The sequence below is a fragment of the Gallus gallus genome, chromosome 11 (genome assembly GCF_016699485.2).
Source record: "Gallus gallus isolate bGalGal1 chromosome 11, bGalGal1.mat.broiler.GRCg7b, whole genome shotgun sequence".
Taxonomy (NCBI): domain Eukaryota; kingdom Metazoa; phylum Chordata; class Aves; order Galliformes; family Phasianidae; genus Gallus; species Gallus gallus.
Genome location: NC_052542.1, coordinates 8,983,138 through 8,996,082, shown reverse-complemented (window position 1 = coordinate 8,996,082; position 12,945 = coordinate 8,983,138). Strand labels below are relative to the sequence as shown.

The following is a 12,945-nucleotide window of genomic DNA, read 5'->3' as shown; positions in this document are numbered from 1 at the left end:
CATGTCCTTTAAACTACTGGGTCTTGGCAGATTTTGAAGGAAGGTATGTTAGAACTCAGAAAGAAATGTCACTAGAACTTAGTAAGAAACAAGAGAACATTAAATTATTTAAAAATAATTTAAAATATACACAAAACAGTGTTTTACTGTAATATACAACAATATCAAGGCCTTGTTATTCATTCTCAAGTAGAAAGGACCTACAATGTCATTGTCTTCTCTTCAGTTATTCATGCTAGTATGTTATTTGAAAAAAAAAATTAGCTTACTCTGCTAATTAAGGCAATATACCCCAAATCTTTCTCTGCTGAGATCTTTTGGTGAGCAAAGAGAAATATTTTACTGTGATATGGCTAGAGACAGACAAGAATCTGAATGTATGTATATATATATGTGAATTCTGCCTTTTTTTCTCTCTCTCTGTCTCTGGTATTTGTTAGATATCTTGCATAGGAACAAAATATTTTACTTGAATTAATTTCAGCTTATTAAGGAAACTATCACCTTAAAAGCAGAAAACCTGTTCTAAGAAAATCTCCTGCTGTCTTTTCTCTCAGATGTCCGCAAAAATACAAAGGGGAAATCAAGAGAAGTGAAAAAAAATGAAATAGGAGCCATCTGTATTGGTTTATATTCTGAAGCTCTGTCTCATCACCTGAGTTGCCAAATGGCACAAATGGCTGTTTTTAAAAAAATAATAATCTTGGTTTCTTTGAAATCCCAAAACAGCAGTAAGTGGGTTACAAGATAGACAGGAAAGCCATTAAGGTCAAGGCCAACTGAATAAACACAAAATTTCTGAAATATGAACAAATGGTATAGAATGCCAGTGGAAAAGAGAATTCCTTTGGGCACATGGAAAGGGCATTATGGAGAAGTCAAAAGAGAAGAAAAATCAGAATCCAAAAATCTTGAAGTAAATTGAAATTTAGTCATCCTCTTTCGAGTAGTAATCCTGTTTGGTTCCTTCGTAGTTCACCCCTTCAGCTCCTGAGTCCTCTCATTCCTTTCTTCATTGTTGCATATTTACAACTGGGAAAGCAGCAGGCTCTATTTGAAATTTCTTTCATATAGCTCTTTAGCAAACAATGCAGATAACCTCATTGCAGTACAAGCCTTGAAAGAATGCAGTGTCAGAAAAAAATATAAAAATGTAATTCTCTTGGTGATCTTCATTAATTTGGTACTTAGGGAGGCACATCACAGAAGCATTGACTGAAGCTAGATGAGAACATGATGCACAGAGATGAATGTGCGCAGTGCACACTTCTTCATGACTCAGGTTGAGTATTTCACATGTGACTCATAAGGGAAAATACGCATATGGCTTAATATTCACCTTATTTAAAATGGAAATCTAACTATTGGATCAGGATAATGGTTAATTCCAGTACAGACGCTAAAAAAAAAAAAAAAAAAATTGCTTTATTCAATAACATGACACTGTTAGTCTCCACAAATGACATTTGAGTATTGATTGGTGTTCTGCACAGGAGCTTGACATGCTTTTTGCAAGATTCTTGGCATATGTAGCTTATTAGAAAAGATTTTCTGAGTAGCATGAATAAATTCCACATAGGTTTATGAATCATGTCCTTGGATCAGTTGAACCAAGAAGCATACCACTAGGTTGGTTGGTCATTAGCAGTAAGAGCCTCTGTTGCCTCAGATTGCCAGAGTTCAAGTTAGACTGGGTTGAAAAGCTAGCATCCTGCCTCATGAGTCAACATGGCTCTTAAGAGAGGTACTGGCTATTCTATACAATGGGTTGTCTGTTTATATAAAGTGCCTCTTATTAAAGTTTTCTGAGCCCCCATGGTAGTTAGGGAATTTTGCTACCTATGAACTCATTTTCAGAATAACAAATGTGATGGAGTTTTCCATTAAATGTTTTATGAACTTATTAGAGGATCATTCAGTAAAGATTAAGGAGGTTTCCATTAAAAATTTGCTGGAGTCTTTCACCTAACAGAATAGACAGGCAGAAATGTAACATCCCTTGAGTGACCATAGTTTCCTAAAACAATCTGAAGGTCCTTTTGGTAAGGTGGACATCTGCTTCTCAGAAAATGTATTAAAATTCTTAGAGAAATCATATCTCCTGCCACTTGCGCATTAAATCTGAATTGGCTGTTGATAGTGAGCTGTGACATAAAACTCACTGCCCATGAAGAACGGTAGGAAAGAGAAGAACCTATCACTGAGCACACACAGAGGAAGAAAGAAGGCATCTGCAAATACAAGAGGAGATATGCACTTTCCAGAGGCTATCAGGTCCTTCTTTAGTGTGACAGAAAGCATGTGTCATACCTTTGTACATGCATGGGATTAGATTTTGAAAGCATTCTTACTTGTGCTGCACATAGATTTTTTTTATATTTTTCTTTTACTGATGAAGTCTGTTTTCTTGCAAGTGGATGTCATAAAGAAAAGCCATTGGTTTTTTTCTTTTTTTTTTTTCCAAATTATTTAGCTTTTCCAAACAGTTTCAATATGGTTACATGTGGCAGCATTTTTGGTTACAGCATCTTGGTCATGGTTATTAGAATTTTTCTTTTGTACTGTTCTAGGTTTTTAAATGCACTATAGTTTTATTTTTTATTTCATTTTGTGAAGCATTCATTGTCATTTGACACTTGTACTTATTTGGTTAATTGCACCACTCAGTATTTTCCCTAATTAGCTCAGTGTTCAGATAAAAATACTGAAAATTCAGTGACAAGAGCACGGAGTTTACATCCTTTCTTAACACACTCTTTTATACTAGCTCCATTTTGAATGTGGTAGTCTTGGGGAATCCCAGGGTTTTAATAATAATAGCCTTTGCCTAAAACGATTCCCAGTTCGGAATCTCAAATTACACGATGAGTCTGAGAGTTAAATAGAATGAAAACAGGGAAAAAAATGTTGAGAAAAATGTTGATCGTGTCTGGAACATAATAAATGGAGCTGATGGCACGATACCACAGTACAGTTACTTACAAACTCAGCGTTAGTGCCAGTAACAATGAATTGTATAACAGAAGAAGAGCTTTTGAAAGACTTGAGGTTAATTTTAGAGAAAGTGGATTATAAGTGAACTCAGAATTAGTTCCTGCAACAACAAAATAATCAAGAAGTGACATTAGTGGTCAGGATTAAAATCGTGTACACGGTGCAATAGGTGTGTTGAAGAATTTTTTTCTGGGTGGGTGTCAGGTACTGGAACAAATTTGCTGTTTGCAAAATTCTTGTAATTTAAATTTAATCAGAGAGGACTGAAGTCTGCTCACAGAGGAAATAATCTGCATATGTGTAAGCACATCTGGCTTACAAAGTCCTCTAAGCTGAAAATAGACAGAGTTTGGAAGAGTAGTACAGGAAAATACCATATATGTTTGTCCAGCTCTTAAACTTTAGGCATCTGCCTATTACGGCTTTTGGATACTAGATCAGAGCTAGATTAACCTTGGATCTGGCTCAGTCAGGGATGTTCTCAGGAACACAGTGCTGATAGTGATCCTTTCAATTACAAACAGTGGTTTAAAACCTCCTGGTTCTCTTGCCAGACTGTGGTTGTATCCATCCAGCTGTGCTGATCTCTTGCAACTAGCCCCTGCATTTTTCTCTCTTTGCTGGACTACTGGATTTCAGTCTACATGGCTCTTGAAAAAGGAACATGGAGAACTCCCACCCTTACAATACTTTGTTTGCTTAGTGAGGCATGGCAAGAGGAGACCTTGGCATCAGTTCAACCATTCATGCCTTCATTACTGGATTCAGTTCTAAATTCTGACTTGCAAAGTCCTCTGTTGTAAAGCACTGTAGTGGATTGGGGTCAAGAACTTCATTCTCTTCCAGGAGTCACTGTGGTATTTACAGTCCTCAGCTAGAAGACCCCAGATTAACTCTCATGGGGTTGTCAAGAGGGGAAATAGTTTTAGGAATGATCCAAGGAATGGGCCAAAGCTTGGGAAACATGCTTACAGAATGCTATCGCTATCTTCTTTAGGCTGCCCTGCACAATCTGCATCTTTAACAAAATGTTTTATTTTATTCTGTTGTGAAATGTAAATGGGTGTTCTAGCCCAGAAGCCACAGATTAAACTGTAGAGGAAAAAAGAGACTTGACTGTCCTCACTGGACTTGTCCCAAGGTTTTTCTGTTTTATCACTGGGAAAGGCATTTTAGAAATGCCAACATTGAGTGAGAGAGAGGGAGCTGCATTCGTTTCTGTATATTATTTATTGATGTTTTTTTTTTCTTAACTGACCTGAGAAAAATGTGTGTTTAAAATATTTACCGTAAATTATATTGTTAGCGTTCTAGAACAAATGGTCAGCTAATAGTCATTTTGCTGGCAAAAATAAAAAGGCTGAGCCCCACACCTGTTTAGCTGTAACCAACAAACAAAACAATCTTTCAAGTAGAGTGAAAACAAACCAAATGCCCTTGAATTTTCAAAGAAAATATAACTTCTCCACGTAGCCGTAGGACAACATAGTCTGTTTGCTGGGAAGCATACTTAGTAGGTAGCTACAAATCTCTTTGCTATGAGACTGAACGATTGTCATATATTTTGTTCTCTTTGTCTCACTTGATAGTATCTATAGTACTATTCAGAGATAGAAAATTTGTGTCTGTCACTGTACCTGTCAGAAAGGAGCAATACCCTCTGGCAGAACAGACTGCTTTATGGAGTTTTATTAGGATAATGAATGAAAGCCCAGTAGCATGCCCTGTAACACTTCTAAACTTTGGATTTTAAAAGGAATCATTATTAACAATGAAAAACAACTAGCAGCTTGGTTTATGTACACTTTGTTAAAAGCTCCACATATTTCTAAGAAGAGATTAATCTACAGCAATTTGTCATCAGACTCTGAGTGAATGTAATATAATCCATACAAATGCTGAATGTTCTGCAGGAAATTTGTAAACATAATGCAATCATGTGTTTGCATTTGTGACTCCTGAGTAGCAAGCAGCAGCTGTATAAACTTTTACTCTTTCACAGAAGAGATGTACTGTGTGACTACAGCTGTGTATCGTTAATTGTATGTGATGCTTTCCTTGGCCACTATGTATGCTAATAACAGAAATGTGCACCAGTTGCTGTCCTCTCTCTGTCTCTTTTTTTATTCCTCTTCACTTTTGCTCCTTAAAGGTCCATAACATTTTATAAAAGGCCCTGGTTACCTTGTGGCATATCCTTTTTACGCACTAAGCACAAACACATTCAATAAACTGTGCAGGAAATGTTTCTCATTTACTGCTTCCAGTAAAAGAAAAACTAAATAGCTAAGAGTACTGTATGTGTTTTCAAGGTCTAGAGATAATTTGTTTAATAAAAATTCACTTTTCTAATGTTTTACGGGCCTGCATGTCCATGCCAACAACAGACATGATCCAAGTCTGTTGCAATCTGGGGGAAACTCCTGCTGCCTTTACTGATTCCGGCCCAGTGGCTCTTCTGGGTCTTTCTATTTATACAATGCTAATTTCTTAGCTCTTTGCCAAAGAAGACACAGCACATTATCTTCCTAACAGTGTTGGAATATTGCTGGAAAGAATACATTTGGAAACTCAGATTGTTCTTTCTTTGTTTTGCTCCATCTTAAATGTATGAGATTATTACTCTTTGCTCCAGAACCAGTACCACTCTTGATGTTCTACCTTCTTTCTACCTTCTTGATGTTCTACCAGCTTTCTTGGATGTAGAAGGGCACTCCAGGAAGCCGATGGATCAGTTGGTGGGTCACTCAGGTCCACAGGTGAGATGTCACGAGAATTTCTGAAACTGATCTGGAATTGATAGAGACTGATTCTCTGTGAGAACACACGACAGTCATGATGATACTGACTCCAATAAATTTCTTTGCAATTGATTTTAACACCACGTATGTTTACTTGTCTGTTTGCATATTTGCAACATATAAGTGCTACTTATTTTTCCTGAGTGTATTATCTCATTTATTTGGATATTTATTTGGATATTTCCATCCTAGCACAGAATATTCATTTACAGCAATTCTGTGTTTATGGTTTGTCCAGGAACTGTTCAAGTTTTCTGTTCTCCACAGAGCTGAACTTGTTCCCCATTATCCTGAAGCATGTGAACAATCAGCACAGACTACGTATTTAAGTAGGCTCTAACTAAACTTATTTGTTGGTAGGAGTTCCCACATTTTAATCAAACACCAAAAGATCTCTTTCAAAAATGTCATTTTTGAAAATTTCTTCTCATACTGTGCAGTTGCATAAATTCAGTTCATTCTTTCCAGCAATCCATCTCACATTTGTTTATAAAGCATTCTCCAACATGTTAAGAGAATGTGTAAGTGGCTTATATATTTTTGTGGTGGATCACCCAGGAATTATTTTAATTTTTTTTTCTCCTTTGTAAAAGCAAGGAACACTGCTAGAACACATTGGTATGAGGGACTGAGCAGTGGAAAGCCTAAACTAGTTAACTGCTTAGTAAGTAAAGGTTTAGTTTGAAACAGAATGTTATGATATCCAAGTCCAAAAGTACTATAAGACCTTTACTTCCCAAGTAACAAGATTGCAAATTTTCAGTCTGCCCCAGCTTTTTCTTCATTCTTAGAGACTTGCTAAGTATTCTTTTCTTGGTGAGTAAATTAACTTCCCAAACCTTCCTACCCATCTTTGTTACTATCATTTATTTTTTTCTACTGAGAGGCCAAGATTTTACATGGGATCTTCCACATATCTCTGCATATATCACAAAAGCATCACCCTGGTCCAGACATAGATATCCAAGAGTAAATATCTAAGGAACTTTGTGTATTTGCCTCCTTTACATCTGACTACTAAGTTTTACTTCCACCTTCTTTCCCTTGTCTTCTTAGAGCACTTAGCCCTGTACAAGAAAAATGCTAATGCTTTAATGACGCTGATTCAAAAGCTATTTGTCAGGGAGAAATGAGTTTACAGTGGCAAAAAGGGGGAAGTTTACAGATTGCCAGACTTACTGTTCTGCCAGGGTCTTACTCATACTGTATGTGATGACTAATTCCAGGCCCTAAGTACTGGTAAATGTCTATATCCCATCTCAGAACAGAATTTCTCTCTTCTGGGAGATCTTCCTTTGGACAATCACTTCGAAATTCCTAACCGCTACATTTATGAAAACTAGAGCCTTGCTTATATTTTGAGGGCAATGTAACCTTGTTGAGCTGACCCAGAAATCCTGTACAAATGCTGCTCTGAAAATAGTGCTTCGTACTTTATTGTGTTGGCCTATAATGTTAGAGGTGGATGTTGGTGGTATGGCAGTAGGAATTGAGCCCTTCCACCAATATTCCGTTACATGTTTTTACAATGAGACAGATGGCAGAAAAGGGCAGTCTGACATGGAAGTGTGGATGAAGCAAAGGTGTGTAACTGAATTCCTCTATGTGTAAAAAATGACACCCATTGACATTCACTTATGCTTGCTGAGCTTTTATGGAGCCCAAGCAGTGGATGTAAGCACAGTGAGGCAGTGGGTGGTGTATTTAACAGTGGCTACAGCGACAGTTCATCACCTGCACTGGTACAGATTTTTGCAAATGCAATATGCATGCTCTTGTTCATTGCTGGCAACAATGCATAGCTAAAGACTATGTTGAAAAGTAGAGATTTGCAGCTGAGAACTTAATCTTGCAAACAATGTTATTGTGCTCTTTGTATCTGTAGTAGCTTTCATGGAAATAAATGGGAACATTACTTTTGGAGAGGCTTATGTATAGTAGTAGACTTACTGGAGGACTGCAGAATGCGTAAGGGTAGCAGATGCAGTATTCTCACTGAATACAGTTTCTGTACACTGCCCAAAGAAATGAGAGAGTAGAGTGTCTTATTATTCCTGATGATCAAGGATGTGTTTGAAAGATATTACAACTGAGCTTGGGATGGTTTGAGTGAAGTTTCTTGGAGGAGGCCTGGAGAGAGGAAGGCTACTGAGCGCTCAGTGATTTTCCTGTTGCTCTCTGCATAGCTTTCAGGTTGTAATGCAGTTGTAGCTTAAGTTCACAAAACTAACACCAGTCCCTTTCAGAAGTTAAAAATAGCTCAGAAGGAATGCACTAATAGCCAATGCACGTTGAGCAAAGAGTACACAATGCAAAACCTAGTCTGCAGAAGAAAATAAATAGAAGACAGATCTCCTAAGACACTTTCCGGTTAGTCCAGGCTTGCCAATTCTGCTCGCAGTCAGGGCCAAATAATGTTTCTCCATCCTCCAAGTCTGTCTTCTCCATCTGAGAATTTTTATATACTTGAGCTTGTCCTCCTTTTTCTTTTTTTCTTTTTTTCTTTTTTTTTTTTTTTTTTTTTTTGTAACTTGTTTTCATCAAGCCTTGTTTCTGTGCTTCATATCAGGAGATACTATTTTCCTTTCTATTCTTGCCAGAATTCTCACCAATTCCTTCCATAAATGTTACCTGAGCTACTTTTATTGTTGTCTCAGAACTCTCATTTCTACTGCCCATATTTGAAACCTATTTGAAAAATTCCTTTCTGCAGTCTGAACATACTCTTCATATATGTTGGAATCTTCCTAATTTCTTACCCTGTTGGGCCCCAAATTTGAAACTCACATTGCACTGAGAGTTGCTCCAGTCTTCATCTCAGCTCAGCTGTACCCTTGCTCACAATCTTTGTTCCTCTGATTCTCTTTATTGCACTGAATCTTATTTTATGTAGTCAAACTTTATTTTTAAAGTTTCCCTTGTGAACCTGGTGAAGGATTCTAGATTCATTGCACATGGCCTCTCAGCTCCCCCTTTCCAGATGCTGAGCTACCTCAACTTCTCTGCACACGGTCTAGTAAATTTCTGCGGAGTAGGAATCATGCCATCTTTTGTGTGTCTCTAAAGAGCAGTGTCCTCTTTCAGTATGGCCTTGTCTCTTCTCTCCAACACCTGGTCAGTAGAAGCTATATTAACTAGCTTTCTAAGGAATTAGGCTTTTGCATAAATGGGAACTTCTGGGCAGTTTGAAACCAGTAATGTAACTCCAGGAATTTCAATTTCCTCTCAAGCAGATGATGTAAATTTTCGCAAACCATGAGTGTGTTAAAAGTAATGTCAAGTGCAGAAATGATGCCTGTTTTGGACCAAACTCGATGAGGTATGGAAGTGTTTTAAACTTGCTCTTGCCTGTTTTCCTGATCCTTCCTCAACTCCTTCACACTCCAACCAGAGAGCTAATAGTATAATGGATGAACCAAGCCAGCAATCTCCTGGGAAGCCTGTTTCAAGAATTAGGTAAATTGGACATCCTCCACAAAGCTCTGCTGAGCAGGTCTGGAAGGCACAAGTTGTAAGTCTGTCTCAAGTGTCCTTAAGTCTAGATTCATTGCCTGTGACTCCTCAGTGCTCCCTTTCCAGATGCTAAGTCCCCTCAGCCCCTCTGTCTGCATGGTTCCTAGAAATGTCCTTGTAAAGCTCTATAGTGAGTCCAACACGCCTTGACCTCTGGCTAAACTTGAGGCTGAAGTGAATCAAAACAGACCAAAGTTATCTTTCTGAGCAGCCTTTGCAGCAAGTGTATATCTGGGCTGCATTAAATATTATTTAATGACAAAAACTTCTGCATTAGATGTCAAATATTTTAAAATTATTTTAAAATAATAGTGCCTTCTCTTTTTATATTTCAGAAACAATGAACGTAAGAGCATTGAAACTTCAGCTTCTAAATATCTAAGATGTCTTTACAAAGTCCGTTCATAAAACAGAATATTTGAAATGAAAAACCATATATTCCATTATGGATAAATAATGTATCCAAGTAGAGTTTTTCTGACAGACGTTTTCAGCAGATACTTTTTCATACTAGCTTCATCTTTTAATTCATACTCTCTTATTCTTTCTGCTTGAAAGATGTACAGCTTGTGGGTCAGATCTTCAGGCAAACAGCTACTAAATATGTCAACAATTCCATGTCTAACCTGCAAGCAAAGTTATTTTGGATACATATTGTTTCTTGTTTTTATTCAAGTTCATTGAAATTACACAGATGTGGTACCTGTTTTACATGCAAATCTGACATCATATCTTTGTGCTCACAGAAAATTCCGTTCTAGGTGAAATTTATTTATCAAAACTGTTTCTTCTAAAGATGTTTTTTCTTCACTATTTTCCTTCTGCAGAAAATAAACTTATACTCCATGTTTTCTTTTTGTTGTCCACAGACTTAAAAAAAAATACAAAAAAAAGATGTGTTTTGCTTGAAGTGATGGTGCCTCCAAATGCCCCCATGAAGTCAGTTTTCCAGATTAAAGCATCAGGTATGTAGAAACCAAAGCAGCTCCAGAAGCTGCTGAACAGCAAAAGGTATGGCTGTGAGAATCCGCTGTGTCACTGCATGAGAGTTCATTCTTCTGGTTTGCAAGACAAATGCTGGGTCTGAAGGGAATCATTACATACAGCCAAACAGGAGAAAAGAGAAAGCTATATCTGCCCTGCGTACATGTATGAGTACTGACCATGTAAGCACCTGCTTGAAATGCCCCTCAAATGCAATGGGAAAGTTTTTATGTTTGCGTACATTTTGCTTTAGAATACAATCTGCCTGCGTACATCTAACAACCATTTAGGCCAGCACAGATCATTAATGTTTCATACCTCTTCTCTGTCACAACAGTGAAATTGAATTTGATTGCAGTGAAGAGTAGCTCAACTATTCAGATGCACAGCTATGCTTTTTACTCTCCACCCCTTGAATCTCCATGGAAGTTCTTTTGGTAATGGTGCAGTGAGTGACTTGTTTTCCTGCATGCTCTGATAAATCCAGTTTCGGACTCTCTGGGCCACGGTCTCTAAATGAGTCACTTGTATCAGGAGATGGTCAATATCCCGTGGTTCTCTGCCTGCAAAGAGCCAGGGGATGCATGACAGGGAGCCCATCACTGCCTTACCAGCGAGCACTGCTGCATCCCCTAGGCTAACTTTGGTGCTAATAAGCAAGGCAGAGCAGAGCTATTGCCCTGTCTTCCTTGGCACCTAGGAGAACAGTTTTTTAGGAAGTTGTCAGAGTTCTGGAGGAGGTGAGAAGTGGACAATATCCACGTTTAAGTTGTATGCTAAATAGGAGGCCCTTTCCTTACTGTGCTGAAGATATTGACAAAACACCCTTCCCCTTTGTTGTCTCTTCTCCATACTCCTGTCAATCGATAGGGCTCTTTAACAGGAAGCCGCCTACTCGCAGTCACACAGCATGCTTCTAGATGGGTTTGATGTCAGGTAATCATTGCTGTACATAGTAATAAATGATGTGTTTACGTAACAGGATTCCCTTGGCCTTTGATATACCCAGACATGTCATCAAAATGGTGCTGTGACATCTTGTACGACAGAAACAATAGGAAAGTGCAGAACTATGCAAACTGAGCAAAAGCAAGCAGAAGCCAAATGTACACTGCAGTGCAATTATGTTATTTGCCCTCAGGGCAGGAATCACAGTTGAAGTGAGTTAATATCAGTACCCTTATGAAGTCCCTAGGGACTAATTCTGTGATGGACATGGCACTTATTTGAGAAATCACTGGAAATCACTCTCATTGTACCTGTTATTATGGATAAAGAGGCTGAATGGTAGTTCCATTTAAATTTTGGGAACAAATTGCATTAAGTTGCTTAATATGGTTTGCCTTCTGTAGGGCTGCCTCAAGCTGCTGATTTAATTTGCACTTTCCTTTTCCACGTGGGTTTGCTCCTCTGTCATATGATTTACCAGTTGTCCCTTAGATTTTTTTTCTTCCTTAATTGCTACGATGGCCTTCCACTACATGAGGAGGGCAAGTGTACAGGCTGCCCTATCTACCTGTACTGGTGGAGAGAGGTGAATTTTCATTTCTCACCTTTCTGAGGCATCGGAAGATGTTACAGTCTTTTTTATTTATCCACTTAGGACATCTACGCTGGGAACTGTGTGCTACTGTAACCAGTGTGCATTCAAGGTTAATCTTCTGTAGACATAACACTCATTTACACCAAGAATAACGTTTTTACAATATAAAGATCCCGCATCCCTCACCCAATGCTCTGCTGAGTCCCATTTCCCAGCTGAGGGCCTTTGACTTTTCCTCTGCTCAGAGGGCTCTGTTTCAGAGGTTGCCTCACTCAGATCTTGTTCTGATTGCAAGAGCCCATTGTGGTTGTCAGACAGTTGTTAGAGACCTTGTTTGACTCCTTCACCTGAAGCTTAATGGACTTAATTATGCTTTCTGTGCATTTCATAGCAGTCTTTGGGACCCTGCTTTCCTCAAGGCAATCAGCTGATGTACCGCTGTACCTTCTGATTATGTTTTACAGAATTCAAATCAATCAGATGTTCTTCTCATCGTAGATGGCAATAAGATTCGCTCCCAAAACAGAGCTGTTATCATGTTTTGGCAGAACAATAGTAGACGCGAAGCTCATGAAATAGTGAGTTTGTGTATTCCAGGAGCAGGAGATGCAAGTGCTGAGTGTTTTACAACAGTTTTATTCCTTTTTAGAGCTTACGGCCAATGATGTGGAAATCAGGACACTGAAAGCCAGGTTCCTGAGCTCTGTCTAAAAATTCTGGGAAAGGCAGACTAATTGTATCAACCATGGTGACCCACTGAATTGTCTGTATGATCTTCACTCTAAAATCTCTCAATCCATAACAAGTTCCAAGGTTTGCACAGACAACAGTCAAATTATTTTAATTATTAACCATGTGTTGTATGAAGTATCTCTTTAGCACTGTTTCTCTAACCCATGGTGAAAGGTTGTTTTGTGTCCAGAACCTCTTTTTTGTCTAACAAGACTACACACTGAGCCTGCTGTCTGTCTCGTGCTTTCTTTTTTATTCACCCTGTGCTCCTACAAACCTTGGGTTTTGAAAGTACTTTCTGGCATACTGTGTAGCATGCTGCTGTGATGAAAATCAAAACTATAAAAAAAGAAAAAGAAAAAAGAAACCAACATCTTT

At 38.2% G+C, this 12,945-nt stretch overlaps 1 long non-coding RNA gene across 3 annotated transcripts in view; it reads left to right on the top strand.

The window, feature by feature from the left end:
- The window catches only part of LOC112533279, a 182,280-nt gene that overhangs the window by 149,331 nt on the left and 20,004 nt on the right, over positions 1-12,945 (top strand). For all 3 annotated transcript variants that reach the window (XR_005863058.1, XR_005863057.1, XR_005863056.1), the window contains one exon: positions 10,178-10,273. This is a non-coding gene — a long non-coding RNA (uncharacterized LOC112533279). The remainder of the gene's footprint in view (positions 1-10,177; positions 10,274-12,945) is intronic.